Raw genomic sequence first — 16,237 nt, 5'->3', positions numbered from 1 at the left:
AGCCTGGACGGATATCATGCAGAGCCTAAGAGAACACAGATGTCAGCCAAGGCTACTGTACCCAGCAAGACTCTTAGTCCTCATAGACAGAGAAAACAAGATATTCAACGACAAAAACAAATTTCAACAATACCTACACACAAATCCAGCATTACAGAAGATACTAGAAGGAAAAATACAACCCAAGAAAACTAACCACTTTCAAGAAATCATAGGAAATAAATAACCTCACTACAGCAAAACAAAATTAGCCAAACACACAAACACAGTACCCTGGCCAACATCAATATCAAAGGATCTAACAGCCACTGGTCAACATCAATGGACTCAATTCTCCAATAAAAAGATTCAGACTAACAGAATGGATACATAAACAAGACCCAACAATCTGTTGCATACAAGAAAGACACTTAAATCACAAAGATAGACATTAACTGAGAGTAAAGGGCTGGAAGACGGTTTTCCAAGCAAATGGACCCGAGAAGCAAGCAGGAGTAGCCATCCAAATATCTAATAAAGTAGATTTCCAACCAAAATCAATCAAAAGAGATAGAGAAGGACACTTCATACGCATCAAGGGAAAAATCCACCAGGAAGATATCACAATCCTGAACATCTATGCCCCAAATGCAAGGGCAGCCACATTTGTAAAAGAAACCTTAATAAAACTTAAAACACACATAGACCCCCATACAATAATAGTGGGAGACTTCAACACCCACTCTCAACAAAGGACAGGTCAACAAAACAGCAATTAAACAAAGAAACAATGTCTCTAACATAGGTCATGAATCAAATGGACCTCACAGACATCTACAGAACCTTTCACCCAAACTCAAAAGAATTTATATTCTTCTCAGCACCTTATGGAACCTACTCCAAAATAGACCATATAATTGGTCACAAAGCAAGCCTAAACAGATACAAGAAGATTGAAATAATCCTTGTATCCTATCTGACCACTATGGACTAAAACTGGACCTCAATGACAAAAATAGCAAAAGGCCTACACAAATATGGAAACCGAACAACTTGCTTTTAATGACAGCTGGGTCAGAGAAGAAATAAAGAAAGAAATTAAAGACTTCCTAGAATTCAATGTTAATGAAGGCACAACATACCCAAGCTTATGGGACACAATGAAAGCAGTGCTAAGAGGAAAGTTCATAGCACTAAGTGCCTTCAAAAAGAAATTTGAAACATCTCATGCAAGCAACTTAATGGCTCATTTAAAAGCCCTAGGAAAAAAATAAGCAGACACACCAAAGAGGAATAGACAGCTGGAAATAATCAAACTCAGGGCTGAAATCAATAAATTTGAAACACATAAAACAATTCAAAGAATCAATGAAATCAAGAGCTGGTTCTTTGAGAAAAATCAACAAGATAGACAAACCCTTAGCCAAACTAACTAAAAGGCAGAGAGAAACTATCCAAATCAACAAAATCCAAAACGAAAAGGGGGACATAACCACAGACACTGAAGAAATCCAAACAATAATTAGATCTTACTTCCAAAGTCTATATGCCACAAAATTTGAAAATCTAAACAAAATGGACAATTTTCTTGACCGATTCTACATGCCACAGCTGAATCAAGACCAGATAAACCAATTAAATAGTCCTATATCCCCTACGGAAATAGAAGCTGTCATCAAAAGTCTACCATGCAAAAAAAAGCCCAGGGCCAGAAGGTTTCAGCGCTGAATTCTACCAGACCTTCAAAGAAGAGCTAATACCAATATTCTTCAAACTATTCCACAAGATAGAAACAGAAGGAACACTACCAAACTCATTCTATGAAGCCACAGTCACCTTGGTACCTAAACCTCACAAAGACCCAACAAAGAAAGAGAATTTCAGGCCAATCTCCCTCATGAACATTGATGCTAAAATACTCAACAAAATACTTGCAAACCAAATCCAAGAAACATCAAAGACATCATCCACTAAGATCAAGTAGGCTTAATCCCAGGCATGCAGGGGTGGTTTAATATATGGAAATCCATCAATGTGATCCACCACATAAACAAACTGAAGGAGAAAAACCACATGATCATCTCCTTAGATGCTGAAAAGGCATTTGAAAAAAATCCAACATCCATTCATGTTTAAAGTATTGGAGAGATCAGGGATACAAGGCACATACCTGAACATAGTAAAGGCAATATACAGCAAGCCTATAGCCAATGGAGAGAAACTTAAATCATTCCCACTGAAATCAGGGACAAGGCAAGGCTGTCCACTCTCTCCGTATCTTTTCAACATTGTTCTTGAAGTCCTAGCTAGAGCAATAAGACAATTGAAGGAGATCAAGGGGATACAAATTGGAAAAAAAGAAGTCAAAGTATCACTATTTGCAGATGATATGATAGTATACATGAGTGACCCCAAAAACTCTACCAGGGAACTCCTACAGCTAATTAACACCTTCAGCAAAGTGTCTGGATACAAAATTACTAAAAAACATCAGTAGCCTTCCTGTATACAAAGGACAAAAGGGCCGAGAAAGAAATTAGGGAAACAACACACTTCACAATAGCCACAAAGGACATAAAGTACCTTGGTGTGAACCTAACCAAGCAAGTCAAAGACTTGTATGAAAAAAATTTCCAGTCTCTGAAGAAAGAATTAGAAGAAGATATCAGAAGATGGAAAGATCTCCCATGCTCATGGCTTGGCAGGATTAATATAATAAAAATGGCCATCTTACCAAAAACAATCTACAGGTTCAATGCAATTCCCATCAAATTATCAACACAATTCTTTACAGACCTTGAAAGAAAAATTCTCACCTTCATATGGAACAACAATAAACCCAGAATTGCTAAAACAATTCTCTACAGTAAAAGACCTTCAGGAGGTATCTCCATCCCTGATCTCAAGCTGTACTGAAGAGCAACAATACTAAAAACTGCATGGTACTGGCATGGAAACAGACTGGTGGATCAATGGAATCAAATAGAAGACCCTGGCATAAACCCACACACTTATGGACACCTGATTTTTTTTTTACAAAGATGCCAAATCCATTCAATGGAAAAAAGACAGCATCTTCAACAAATGGTGCTGGTCTAACTGGAAGTCTGCATGTAGAAAAATGCAAATAGATCCATACTTATCACCCTGCACAAAACTAAAGTCCAACTGGATCAAAGACCTCAACATAAAACTAGACACACTAAACTGCTTAGAAAAAAAAGTGGGGAATACCCTTGAACTCATTGGCACAGGAGAGAACTTTCTGAACAGAACACCAACAGCACAGGCTCTAAGATCAACAATCAATAAATGGGACCTCATGAAACTGAGAAGCTTCTGTAAAGCAAAGGATACTGTCCTCAGAACGAAACAACAGCCTACAGATTGGGAAAAGATCTTCACCAATCCTATATCTGACAGAGGGCTAATATCCAGTACATATAATGAACTCAAGAAGTTAAACAGCAAAAACTCAAGTAATCCAATTAAAAAATGGGGTACAGAGCTAAACAGAGAATTCTCTCCAGAGGAATATTGAATGGCAGAGAAACATTTAAAGAAATGCTCAACCTCATTATCCATCAGGGAAATGCAAATCAAAACGACCCTAAGATTTCACCTTACACCCATCAGAATGGCTAAGATCAAAAACTCAAGAGACAACACATGCTGGAGAGGTTGTGGAGAAAGGGGAACCCTCCTCCACTGCTGGTGGAAATGTAAACTTGTACAACCACTTTGGAAATCAATCTGGCACTTTCTCAGACAACTAGGAATAGCGCTTCCTCAAGATCCAGCCATACCACTCCTAGGCATATATCCAAAAGATTCTCAAGTACACAATAAGGACATTTGCTCAACTATGTTTGTAGCAGCTTTATTTGTAATAGCCAGAAACTGGAAGCAGCCCAGAAGCCCCTCAACGAAGAATGGGTGCAGAAATTGTGGTACATCTATATAATGGTGTATTACTCAGCAATGAAAAATAAGGAAATCATGAAATTTGCAGGTAAATGGTGGGACCTGGAAAGGATCATCCTGAGTGAGTTGTCCCAGAAGCAAAAAGACACATACGGTATATACTCACTCATATAGACATACAACATAGGATAAACCCACTAAAATCTGCACATCTAAAGAAACTAAGCAAGAGTTAGGACCCTGACTAAAATGCTCAATCCCCATCCCGAAAGGCAAAGAGGATGGACATCAGAAGAAGAAAACAGGAAACAACCTAGGAACCTGCTACAGAGGGCCTCTGAAAGCCAGAAGAAGAAAATAGGAAACAACCTAGGAACCTGCCACAGAGGGCATCTGAAAGCCTCTGCAGTATAGACTGTCAAAGCAGATGCTGAGCCTGATGGCCAACTGTTGGGCAGAATGGAATGGAATCTTATGTAAGAAGTGAGAAATAGTAAGAGCTGGAGAGGACAGGAACTCCACAAGGAGAGCAACAGACCAAGAAAATTTGAACACAGGGAAGTTCCCAGAGACTCATACTCCAACCAAGGACTATTCATGGATATAACCTAGAACCCCTGCACAGATGTAGCCCATGGCAGTTCAGTGTACAAGTGGGTTACATAGTAATGGGAAGAGGGACTGCGTCTGATATAATCTGATTGGCCTGCTCTTTGATCATCTCCCCCTGAGGGGGGCGCAGCCTTACCAGGCCACAGAAGATGACAATGCAGCAACTTCTGATAAGAACTGATAGACTAAGATCAGAAAGAAGGAGAGGAGGACCTCCCCTATCAGTGGACTTGGGGAGGGGCATGCATGAAGAAGGGAGAGGGAGGGTGGGATGGGAGGGGAGGAGGGAGGGGAGGAGGGAGGGGCTTATGGGGGGATACAAAGTGAATAAAGTGTAATTAATAAAAGTTAAATAAAAAATTAAAAAAAGAAGAAAAACTGTAGGCTCCTCAAGGCAGTTTTCAGTTCATCTTGCTACATTTGATGTTTTTTTTTTCTATTTTCATTTGTTGATGATATTTTCATCCCGCCTCTGCCTTTTTAAAAAAAAAATATTTGTTTTTTTATTAATTGCAGTTTATATACTTTGTATCCTAGCTATAGCCCCCTCCATCATTCCTTCCCAATACCAGCCTCCCTCTTTCATCTCCTCTGGTGCCCCTCCCCAAGTCCACTGATAGGGGTGGTCCTCCTCCCCTTCCCTCTGACCCTAACCTATCAGGTCTCATCAGCATTGGCTGCATTGTCTTCCTTTGTGGCCTGTTAAGGCTGTTCCTGACTCGTGGGGAGGTAATAAAAGAGCCAGCCACTGAGTTCATGTCAGAGACAGTCCCTGTTCCCACTTCTAGGAAACCCACTTGGACACTGAGCTGCTATGGGCTATCTGTGCAGGGGTTATCTCCATGTATGGTCCTTGTTTGGAGTATCAGTCTCAGAAAAGACTCCTGTGTCCAGATTTTTTTTGTTCTGTTGTTCTCCTTGTGGAGCTCCTGTCCCCCTTCTTTCATAAGATTCCCTGCACTCTGCCCAAAGTTTGGTTATTAGCCTCAGCATCTGCTTTGATACACTGCTGGGTAGAGTCTTTCAGAAGCTCTCTGTGGTAGGCTCCTGTCCTGTTTCCTGTTTTCTCCCTCCTCCAATGTCTGTCCCATTTGCCTTTCTGAGTGAGAATTGATCATCTTACCCAGGGTCCAGAGATTTTCCTCTCCTCACTAGTACTCCAGCTGCCCAGGCTGTAGAAATCTCCATTGCTTCTTCTTTAGAACTAACCCAGAAAAACGGGAGTCTCTGAGAAACGCTCATGGAAACACTTAGATGCACTAAATTCACAGCACCGTATTGTAGAGACATTAGGAAACAAACAAAAACGATGATAAAGAAAAAAAGATTTATTTACAGCATGACCAAAACCAGGAGAAAAAGACTTCTGGTTTGGTTCTGTCTTTCTGTGGTAGTGTTACAGTTTTAGAGATATGAGTAAATGAAAGCCAGGAAATATGTATATGTTGGCCTACTGCAAGAACTGTGAGAACTGTATGGAGTATTTCTGGGAGATAAGTTCCTTTGGTTGACAAGCATGTTTTAGCCTGCCCTCTCTCTTAGCCTAGGGTTTCTAGGAAAATTATAATCTATCATTTTAATGTCTCTGGTTTAGAATAGTTCTCCTGTCAGGGCCACAATCATAAAACTACAGTTCACCAACTATTCTAAGACCTTCTCAATTATATATATATATAATATTTATAATATATATTATATATAATATTTAGATAATATATATAATATTTCTATTTTTATATTAATTACAGGTTATTTACTTTGTATCCCAGCTGTAGCCCCCTCCCTCATTCCCTCCCAACCCCACCCTCCCTTCCTCATCTCCTCCCTGCTCCTCTCTAAGTCCACTGATAAGGGAGGTCTCCTCCCCTTCCATCTGACCCTAGTTTATCAGGTCTCATCAGGACTGGCTGCAATGTCCTACTCTGTGGCCTAGGAAGTCTGCCCCTTCCTTGGCCTAGCAAGTCTGCTCCTTCCTCGGGGTGGGGGTGGGGAGGTCAAAGAGCCTGCTACTGTGTCTAAGACCTGCTCTTGTTGTTTGTTTTGTTTCTGGTTTTTGGTGTTTTGTTTTCTTTTTGAGAGAGGGCCTCATTCTATATGCAGGTTTTCCTGAAATATTCTGGGACTGATGGATTATCTTCCTGCTTCAGTCTCCTCAAGTTCTGGGATTACAGCTATGAACCACAATACCTAGCTAAGACTTGTTATATATAGACATATATATATATATATATATATATATATATATATATATATATATGAACTAGATAACTCCTAAAATAACATATTTTATTAGCTTTTAAATTTTCATGAGTCTATTTGTTTCATGTGTACAAAGTATTTAAATAGAGTTCAAAATCTCCTAATATAAATGAAAATATTCAGGATACAATAAAAAAAATTACCTCAGGCAGGAGTGAGAGCTTAGTTGTTAGGTTCTGCTCTGGCAGGTAATTTAAATTTCATTCTCAGCACCCACATTGGGTGGCTCACAATCACTCGTAAGTATAACTCTAGGAGTATTTGGTGTTGATAGCCTCCATGGGCACTTGTATTAGTACGCAAACATGCCCTGCCCACACATACATAATTATAATTAATATGCAAATGAACATAATATAAGCATCTTAAAACTAATAAAAATAAATCTTAAAACAGATATTCAACACACTAAGATTCAAAACCACAGAAGAAAAACCATAATCTAATACCAACATAGAAATGAAACCGATGTTGGAATTATCTGACAAGGATTTGTAATTAGGCCATCAAAATACTTTAGCAACAAATTATCAATTCTCATTAAACAAACAAACAAAATTCTCAGGAAACAAATACAAATTATAAAGAAAGAGCCAAAAGTGATTTAAGATATGAAGAGTATTTTTTAAGTTGCTGTGTGTATTTGGAACCAAATATGACCTGCATTAAGAGAGGAAAATAATATGTGTGTATGTGTATATACATATATCTATGGAAAAATAAATTTGTTTACCATTTTTTACCAAAACTGAAGTAAAAGTTGTTCTCAATTTGCTTCTGGCCATACGGTACTACAAAATATAGAAACAAAAACTAGGAAATATGCATGTGTAGATATAGCCATGGACCCAAAGAATCAAAACGGGGGCATGAGCCTTTCTATTATTGCCAGGGGTCAAGGATCTCCTGGGTGGACCTTTATGCTACCAATATTGTATCTAATTGAGAAAAAGTCATTCAAAATGTCTAATCAGAATTTTCCTCATCCTAACTACTCTCATGTCTTCCCTACCTTCCCATCCACCGAGCTCCACATCCTTTCTTTCTGTATCTCATTTTAGAACACAAACAACGAAAATCAATCAAACCAAAAAAAATCCATAAGCAAAACTCCCCTGCTTTGTCTCTTTCTCCCTTTCTATCTATCTCTGTCTGTCTGTCTCTTTTTCTCATTCTCTCTCTCTCTCTCTCTCTCTCTCTCTCTCACACACACACACACAACCTCACACACACACAAACCAAAAACACTAAAGCTGAAACCATAATATACAAGCAAAACATGAAGAAGAGGAAGAAGAAGAAGAAGAAGAAGAAGAAGAAGAAGAAGAAGAAGAAGAAGAAGAAGAAAGAAGAAAAAGAAGAAGAAGAAGAAAGAAGAAAAAGAAGAAGAAAACCAAACAAAGTAATATGAGGCAAAAAGCCTACAAAAAATACCAATGAGTATTTTGTGTTGGCCATATGCTGATGGGCATGGGGCCTACCTGAAGTATTGACCTGTCCCACAGGTCCTTCGAATGAGACTTTTTAAGAGAGGGGGTGAGAATGGGATGGGACAGGAGACACGAAGTATGGAGACAAGACAGAATTCTGATCAAGTCTCCGTTTATTGTTCTTTAGGTTACAGCTTATAAAGAGTAAGAATGGGCAATTTGGGGGGAGGAACTAGTTTCAGTGAAAATCACAAAGCAGGCTATTCTCAAGGAAATTCTAAAAGCAGGAGAAAAGTTCTCAGGTAAGTGGGAGGCAAGTTCTCATGCAGATACCTGCCAAATCTAAACGGTTGAGCACAGATCTACAGAACAAAGAACACCTGTGGTCCAGGGGTGAAAAATCACCATGTCAGACTGGGCACATTGTGCATCATAGATTCCAAGCAGGCAAGAATCAAGCAGCCATTTTATGGCTCCACACAAAGTATAGTTAATATACATAGATAGATGTTGTTAGAGAAAACTAATTATTTTTCTTTACAAGAGAGTATCAGTTGCAAACAGCTTTTTAGAGGCCTTCATCCACCTCCCCCTCTCAGCACTGGGACCCTGTTTGACCTGAACCTGTGCATGAACAATTTCTAAGAATCCCTGTTCATGCTCACAGGCAGGCACAATGGTAGAGTGGAGATAACAGGTTAGAATAGGTCCATTTCAACACTTGTACATAGCAATAAAATCCATCCAGTTGACGATAAACACAAAGACATGGTATCTCCAAAGACAGTCTGGTAACCTGAAATTTATTAAAAAAAAATTAAACCTGAAATTAGTATTCAGCCCAATATTTGACATTTACTGGAAATTTTCAGAAAAAAAAAACTATGTTCATAAAATATTATACATGGACATTTATATACATTTTACTTATAACAGTCAAGATATCTTTTAACCAAAAGATGGTTAAGGATGCCAGCTCAGAATTATAAAGGAATGAACATCTATCACTGCACACATATGTGCATGGATCTCCTGGGTATTACACTGAATGAAAGAAGAGTTAATCTTCAGATAGTGTGTGTAGCATAATTCCATTAATGTAATGTTAGGTCACAAAGGTGTTCCCCAAATGGCAGTGTTGTTGACTACAAACTGGAATCCATGAGTTTAATTTAAAAAAAATGAGAGGTCATTTGGAAGGGCTGGAGGGAGGATGAAGAAGGTGTTGAAGATGTGATTATATTTCCGTTAAAATATCAAAACAAGAAGATAATACAAAGTTATATGGGTAGGGAGGTGAGGGTAGATCTGGGAGAAGTTGAACAGTTGAGTAAGATCAATAAACATGAAATTATAAAAGAATTAATTAAATATTATAAAATGTGTGCTATGCTATAACTAATTTAAATGTATCCCAGCTATTTATTTTTTCCAAACTTTTAATTCAATTGTTACAACTCACCGATTGTCAAGTGAAAGAACAAAATACATGAAACCAAATTAAGTCATTGAAATCAGCACTCATTCATGACTTTTAAACATGGCCTAGCAATTTTGTTCAATAGTTAAGTTCTTGCCTAGTATGCACAAGGCTCTGGGTTTAATCTTTGCACAAGAAAAAAATATCTGCAAGTAAAATGAAAATTTTTATTAAAACAAAATAATCTATAATAAACATCATACTCACTTCATTTCAAAAATGAAGTATTTGCCTAAAATGGAGTACAAGACACAGAATATAAATGGCACTTTCACTAATTATTGCTCTGGAGTTCCAAACTATCATAGTAGCAGAATGAAAGTAATGAAAATGTAAAGCTTAGAAACAAAATTTGAAAAACTGTCATAATTTATAATGATATGATATTTTTCATAGAAAATGTAATCTACAAGCCAAGTGGATGATACTATAAGGCCAGTTTGCCTTCACAATAGCAATACTCTGCAAGGACTGTCTCTGGAGTCAGATTTTTCATCTGTTTTCCCCAGATCCCTCCTCTTCTCTAACACCCTGCTAGCATTGCTCTAAGTCAGTCCACGCATCTAGGGTGTTAACATGCTGCAAGGGTCAAGAGCATGGCTTCAGAGCTCTACTGGAGTCACAGCTCAGCTCTGCTACAGGCTTCTTTACTTCTCTGAGTAGGAAGTTCTCCAGTTTGTGAAATAGAGCTAATCAAAGTATCTCCTCCATAGGATTTTCAAATTACTTAAACAAATAACTCAATAAAAGTGGAAGAAACTCACTGTTGCTCATAAATCTTTCCTATTGCAATTACTGCCTGTCATAGAGCTGGTTCTTCAGTGTGCATCTCTTACCATGGTGAAGACATCTTCATCCTCAGAGACACAGCTTCAGCCAGACTATTAGATCAGATCGTGCTGGTTGAAGATCTGTGCCTTCATCATCCTTTTGTCCTGAGTAATTTCACATGTGGACATGCATCATCTAGCCTATGTTGATGGAAGCCATGGCTATCCTAATTACTTTGTACTATTAGAAAGGATATTCCTGCTTCACATGCTTTTGCAGGTTTTAGTCACTCTGATCCAGATATCCTGTATTAAATTTAAAAAAAAAAAAAAGGATTGCTTTTGGTAAGATGGACATTTTTATTATGTTAACCCTACCAATCCATGAGTGTGGGATATCTTTCCGTTTTCTGATTTCTTCCATTTCTTTCTTCAGAGACTTGAAGTTCTTGTCATACAGGTCTTTTATTTGCTTGCTCAGAGTTACACCAAAATGCTTTATATTATTTGTGACTATTGTGAAGGATGTAGTTTTTCCAATTTCTTTTGTTTGTGTGCAGGAAGGCTATTATTTTTTTTAAAATTTAATCTTGTACCCAGCCACTTTGCTGAAGGTGTTTATCAGCTATAGGAGTTCTCTGGTAGAAATTTTGGGGTCGCTTACATATACCATCATATTGTCTGCAAATAGCAATACTTTGACTTCTTCCTTTCCAATTTGCATCCCATCAGTAGGATTTGTAATTCCAGGATCACGGGACCCTCAGAGACCACCAGGAGATGACTTGATGCAAGAGCAAGAGAGCTTTATTATGAGAGCAATTGAACTCGGACCCCAAGTCTCACTGATGCAGCAGTAGAGAAATGGGACCTCAGGCCCTGAGTGAGCAGGGTTTTTGAAGGGAAAGACTGTGAGCAGGGGGGGGGCACATCCCTTGACATTACAGGATTAGATAAAAGTTAGAGGGGCGAGGTGACCTTCTCTGAGGCACATAATCACAACTTCCTAAGGCATATGATCACAATTGTTATTCTTCTAAACTATGTCTGAAACATTGGGGAGAATTTTCCCAGCTGATTCCCAACTGATTCTCATTGATTATTGCCAGGGAAATTGCCTCTATTTTCTATGAAGTATTTATTCTGTGATATTTCCTGGTACCTGAGTTCAGCTCCCAGTCAAGATGGCTCTCTATTTCAAAATGAAGTTATACCCAGGCTAACTTAAACTCTTCAGATTAACATTGTAAAACTGGACATCTTACCAAAAGCAATCTACAGATTCAATGCAATCCCCATCAAAATACCAACACAGTTTTTTATAAACCTTGAAAGAACAATTATAAACTACATATGGAAAATCAGAGACCCCAGAATAGCTAAAACAATCCTATACAATAAAAGATCTTCTGGAGCTATATCCATCCCTGACTTCAAGCTATACTACAGAACAATAGTAATTAAAAGAACTATATGGTACTGGCTTAGAAATAGACTGTTTGATCAATGGAATCAAATCAAAGAGCCAGAGATAAACTTATGCACACCTGATTTTTGACAAAGGAACCAAAACCATACAATGTAAAAAGACAGCATTTTCACAAATGTTGCTGGTCTAACTGGATGTTTACATGTATAAAAATGCAAATAGATCCATATTTATTACCCTACACAAAACTCAAATCCAAGTGGATCAAAGACCTCAACATAACTCCAAATACAATAAAGCTATTAGAAGGGAAAGTGGGGAAAAGCCTTGAACTAATTGGCACAGGAAACAACTTCCTGAACAGAACATCAACAGCACAGGCTCTAAGATCAACAACTGGGATGTCTTGGAATTGAGACGCTTCTGTAAGGCAAAGGACACTGTCAATAGAATAAGATGACAGTCTACAGATTGGGAAAAATTCTCACCAATCCTACATCTGAGAAGGGCTAATACCTAAAATATATAATGAACTCAAGAAATCAGACACCAACAAACTAAATAACCCAATTTAAAAAAAAAAATGGGACACAGAACTAAACAGAATTTTCAACAGAGGAATCTCTCATGGCTGAGAAACACTCAAAGAAATGCTCAACTTCCTTAGTCATCAGGAAAATGCAAATCAAAACGACTCTGAGGTTCTATCTCACACCTGTCAAAATGGCTAAGATCAAAACCTCAAGTGAGAGCACATGCTGGTGAGGGTGTGCAGAAAGGGGAACACTCCTCTTTTGCTGGTGGGAGTGTACACTGGGACAACCAGTTTGGGAAATCAATTTGGTGCTTTCTCAGACAATTGGGAATAGTTTTAACTTAAGACCCAGCTATACCACTCCTGAGTATATACCCAAAACACATTCTACCATACAACAAAGACACTTGCTCAACCATGTTCATAGCTGCTTTATTTATAATAGCCAGATCCAGAAACAACCAAAACTGGATGTCCCTCAACCAAAGAATGGATAAAGAAACTGTGGCACATTTAAACAATGGACTACTACTCAGATACTAAAAACAAAGAAGTCATGAAATTTTCAGGCAAAAGGATGGAACTAGAAAAGATCATCCTGAGTGAAGTAATCCAGACACAAAAAGACACATATGGTATGTACTCACTTATAAATAGATTTTAGCCATATAATAAAGGATAAGCATACTATGAGGCACAAAGACTAAGAAGATAAATGACAAGGAGGATCCAAGGAATGATGCTTAAATCTCACTTGTCAGAGGAGACAGACTAGATGGAGGTAGTGGATGAAGAGAGGGAGCAAGGTAGATAAGGCACAGAGTTAAGGGGGGGAGAACTCACCCTTTCAGTGGACTAGAAGGAGGGGAGGAATAAGGAGGAAGGGTGGGACTGGGGGAGTTGAGGGAGGAGGCTTCAATTAGGATATATAATGAATAAATTGTGAAGGAAAAAAAATTAAAAAGACGGTGGAGATTAGAACTGGGGTGAGCAAGGTCAAGAGGACAGAAGGCCTATAAAGGAAAGCAAACTGATGCTGGGGTTATCTTTGACAAGTTGTAGAACTAAGTCAGGGTAGGCGTCTGGGAGGGTATCAGGGGGTTCAAACAAGGACTCCTAGTAGCAGAGGCCATAGAGACTGAAGAGGATAGCCTCTAACTAGACTAGTCCCCTATTAGAGGGAGGGGAACACCAACCCACCCACAAATTTGACCCCAATTTTACCCTGCCTACAATATGTGCAGGGATAAAGATAGAGCAGAGATTGAGGGAATACCCAACCAATGCCTGGCCCAATCAAAGACCCACCCTATAGCAGAGTACCAACACCTGACACCCTGAAGGATACTCTGCTATGCTTGCACACAGGAGCCTGTCAGAGTTGTCTTCTAACAGACTCCACCCATTAGCAACTCAAAACAGATGCTGATACTCACATCCAAACATTGGACAATGTGTAGGGAGTCTTGTGGAAAAGTGGGAGGAAAGAGAAAAAGACCTGGAGGTGACAGGAGCTCCACAAGAATACAAACAGACCCAATTGACCAGGGCCCAGAGGAGCTTGCTGAAGCATCAGCCAAGGACCATGCATGAACTGGACCTAGACCTCTTACAAAGATGTAGCAGCTTAGACTTAATATGGGTTCTTGAGTAAGGGAAGTGGGGACTGCATTGGACAAGGGTTTATTTGCTTGCTTTTTGATCACTTCCCCATGGCAGGCTTCCTTGCCAGAACACATGGGAAGAGGACATGTTCAGTCCTGATGCAATATTGATGAGCTGGGGTGGATGAGAAAGGGAGCTCTCCTTTTCTGAGTAATAGCCCAGGGGGGATGGATGGAGGGTGGAACTAGGAGGGGAGGAGGGATGGGGCTACAACCAGGATGTAAAGTAAATGAAAGATAAATTAATTACAAATAAAATATAAGGAACCCCAGTTGCTTCACCAGGATAAGATCCACTTGGCAAGGCTGTGCTCTCTAAACTCACTCAGGCATGCAGCAACACTCTTCCCAGGACTCTTGAACCTCATTCAGAGAATTTATAGTCTCCAACACATCTCTGACTGAAACACACTGGAAAGGGGTTCTTAAATGCACAACGCTCACTACTTGATCTGGATTATTTGAATCAGGTTCAAAAAGGAAAATCAACTCTCTCTTTAAGGACTGAAGAAAAAGAAAGAACAAACAACTGTTGAAAGATCCCAACAGCAATTATCCAAGAACAGATGGACAATAAATATTTTATGTATGTAATTTTAACAAAACAGAGTTTAAGGACCACTATACCTTGAAATCTATTCTTTTCACGTTGTGTCTGAGTTACTAATATTGTTTAGTGTTGATGTATTTGCCTCTGAGCTTTAGGATGCTCAGTCTAATGTATACAATCAGTTCCCTGCATTTAGGCATTTAGAATGCTTCCCAGTTCATTAAGATAACAATAATGTGAAAATTACTCTTGAATACTAAATTTGTCTGCACTGGAATTTTTCCTTAGATTTGTTTTTTTCTTAAGTCTTTTTTGTTCACGCCTGGAAATAATTCATTTTTAAGAATAAAATTAAATACCCCAATTTGAATGTCTCATCCATCTCCCTTAGACTCCAATTGACACAGAATGTTTACTCTGTATGCAGGACTTTTTATTCTGTACTTAAATGGGCTGGAGGTTTGGGTGATTAATAGTATCACTCTCATTTTAAAAACTGAGGCTCTAAGAAATAAAATAATATGTCCAAGGTCATGGATAGATAATGGAGGAACTAAAATTTAAATTCTTACTGAATTTAAACTTTAGGCATGTTTTGGAAGTGGCTGCATTATTTAATTTTTGTGCGCATCCAGTAATATTTAGAATATGTGATAAAAATAATCATAGTTAAGTGTCAATGAAGGAATTTGCAAAACAAATGATCACCCATTAGTCAAAACTTTATAGATATAAAAATGTTAACATATGGCTGAAACCAAGAGGCATTTCCAGTTTCTTTTGGACTTGGGAACACACAGTTTGTAGGTGTGTGGGAGGAAGATGCTTGCTCAAGCCCTTTCCCCAGTGTCTGTCCCCCGCTCTTCATAAGTTCTCTATTCATGAGACTCACTCCTGCCTTTGATAGTTTTTATAAAAAACATCAATGTTATTGCCAATATATTTAAACTACAACCAAAGCCACGCTTGTCTTAATTAGATTTTCATCACTGTGACAAATAGCTGAGAGAAGGGTTTAGCAATAAAAAATGAGGTTTATTTGGTTTATTTCAGAGGTTTGGTCCATGGTGTGTCAGCTGGTTTTGCAATGAGTCCATGGTGAGGCAAAACACCATTGGGATGGCAGCGTGTGACAGAGGCTGCTCACATCATCAAGGCCAGTAAGCATAGAGTGAGACAAAGAGGGACTTGGAACAAGATATAGCATCCAAGAACATGCCCCAAGTAACCCCTTTCTCCCACCTGGGCCCCACCTCTGAAAGTTCCTATCACCTTCCAATAATGTTATCAAAGTATGAATCCATCCACGGATTACTACATTGGTTAGATCAGGGCCTCAGAACCAAAATAGGTTTTTTTTTTTTTCATGAAAATATATTTAATCTTATTCAAATGAGAAATCCCATCTCTCTCCACAGTTACTTTCAAACAAAGGATCCCTCTCAGCAAATGCTGAAAGCGATAAAAGACAATCTATCATGTTGACTGAAAGGTACATAATCAAACACCTGATGGCTGACCTATACAGAAGGTCTTTGCTCACTTGGAAGGAGGGGATCACATCACTGCTATGAATTTGAAGTGTGGAAAGGTTCTTAACCTAAG

The sequence above is a fragment of the Psammomys obesus genome, unplaced genomic scaffold, assembly GCF_907164565.1.
Source record: "Psammomys obesus unplaced genomic scaffold, mPsaObe1.curated_primary_1811, whole genome shotgun sequence".
NCBI classification, from domain to species: Eukaryota; Metazoa; Chordata; class Mammalia; order Rodentia; family Muridae; genus Psammomys; species Psammomys obesus.
Note: the sequence above shows the minus strand (reverse complement) of the source record.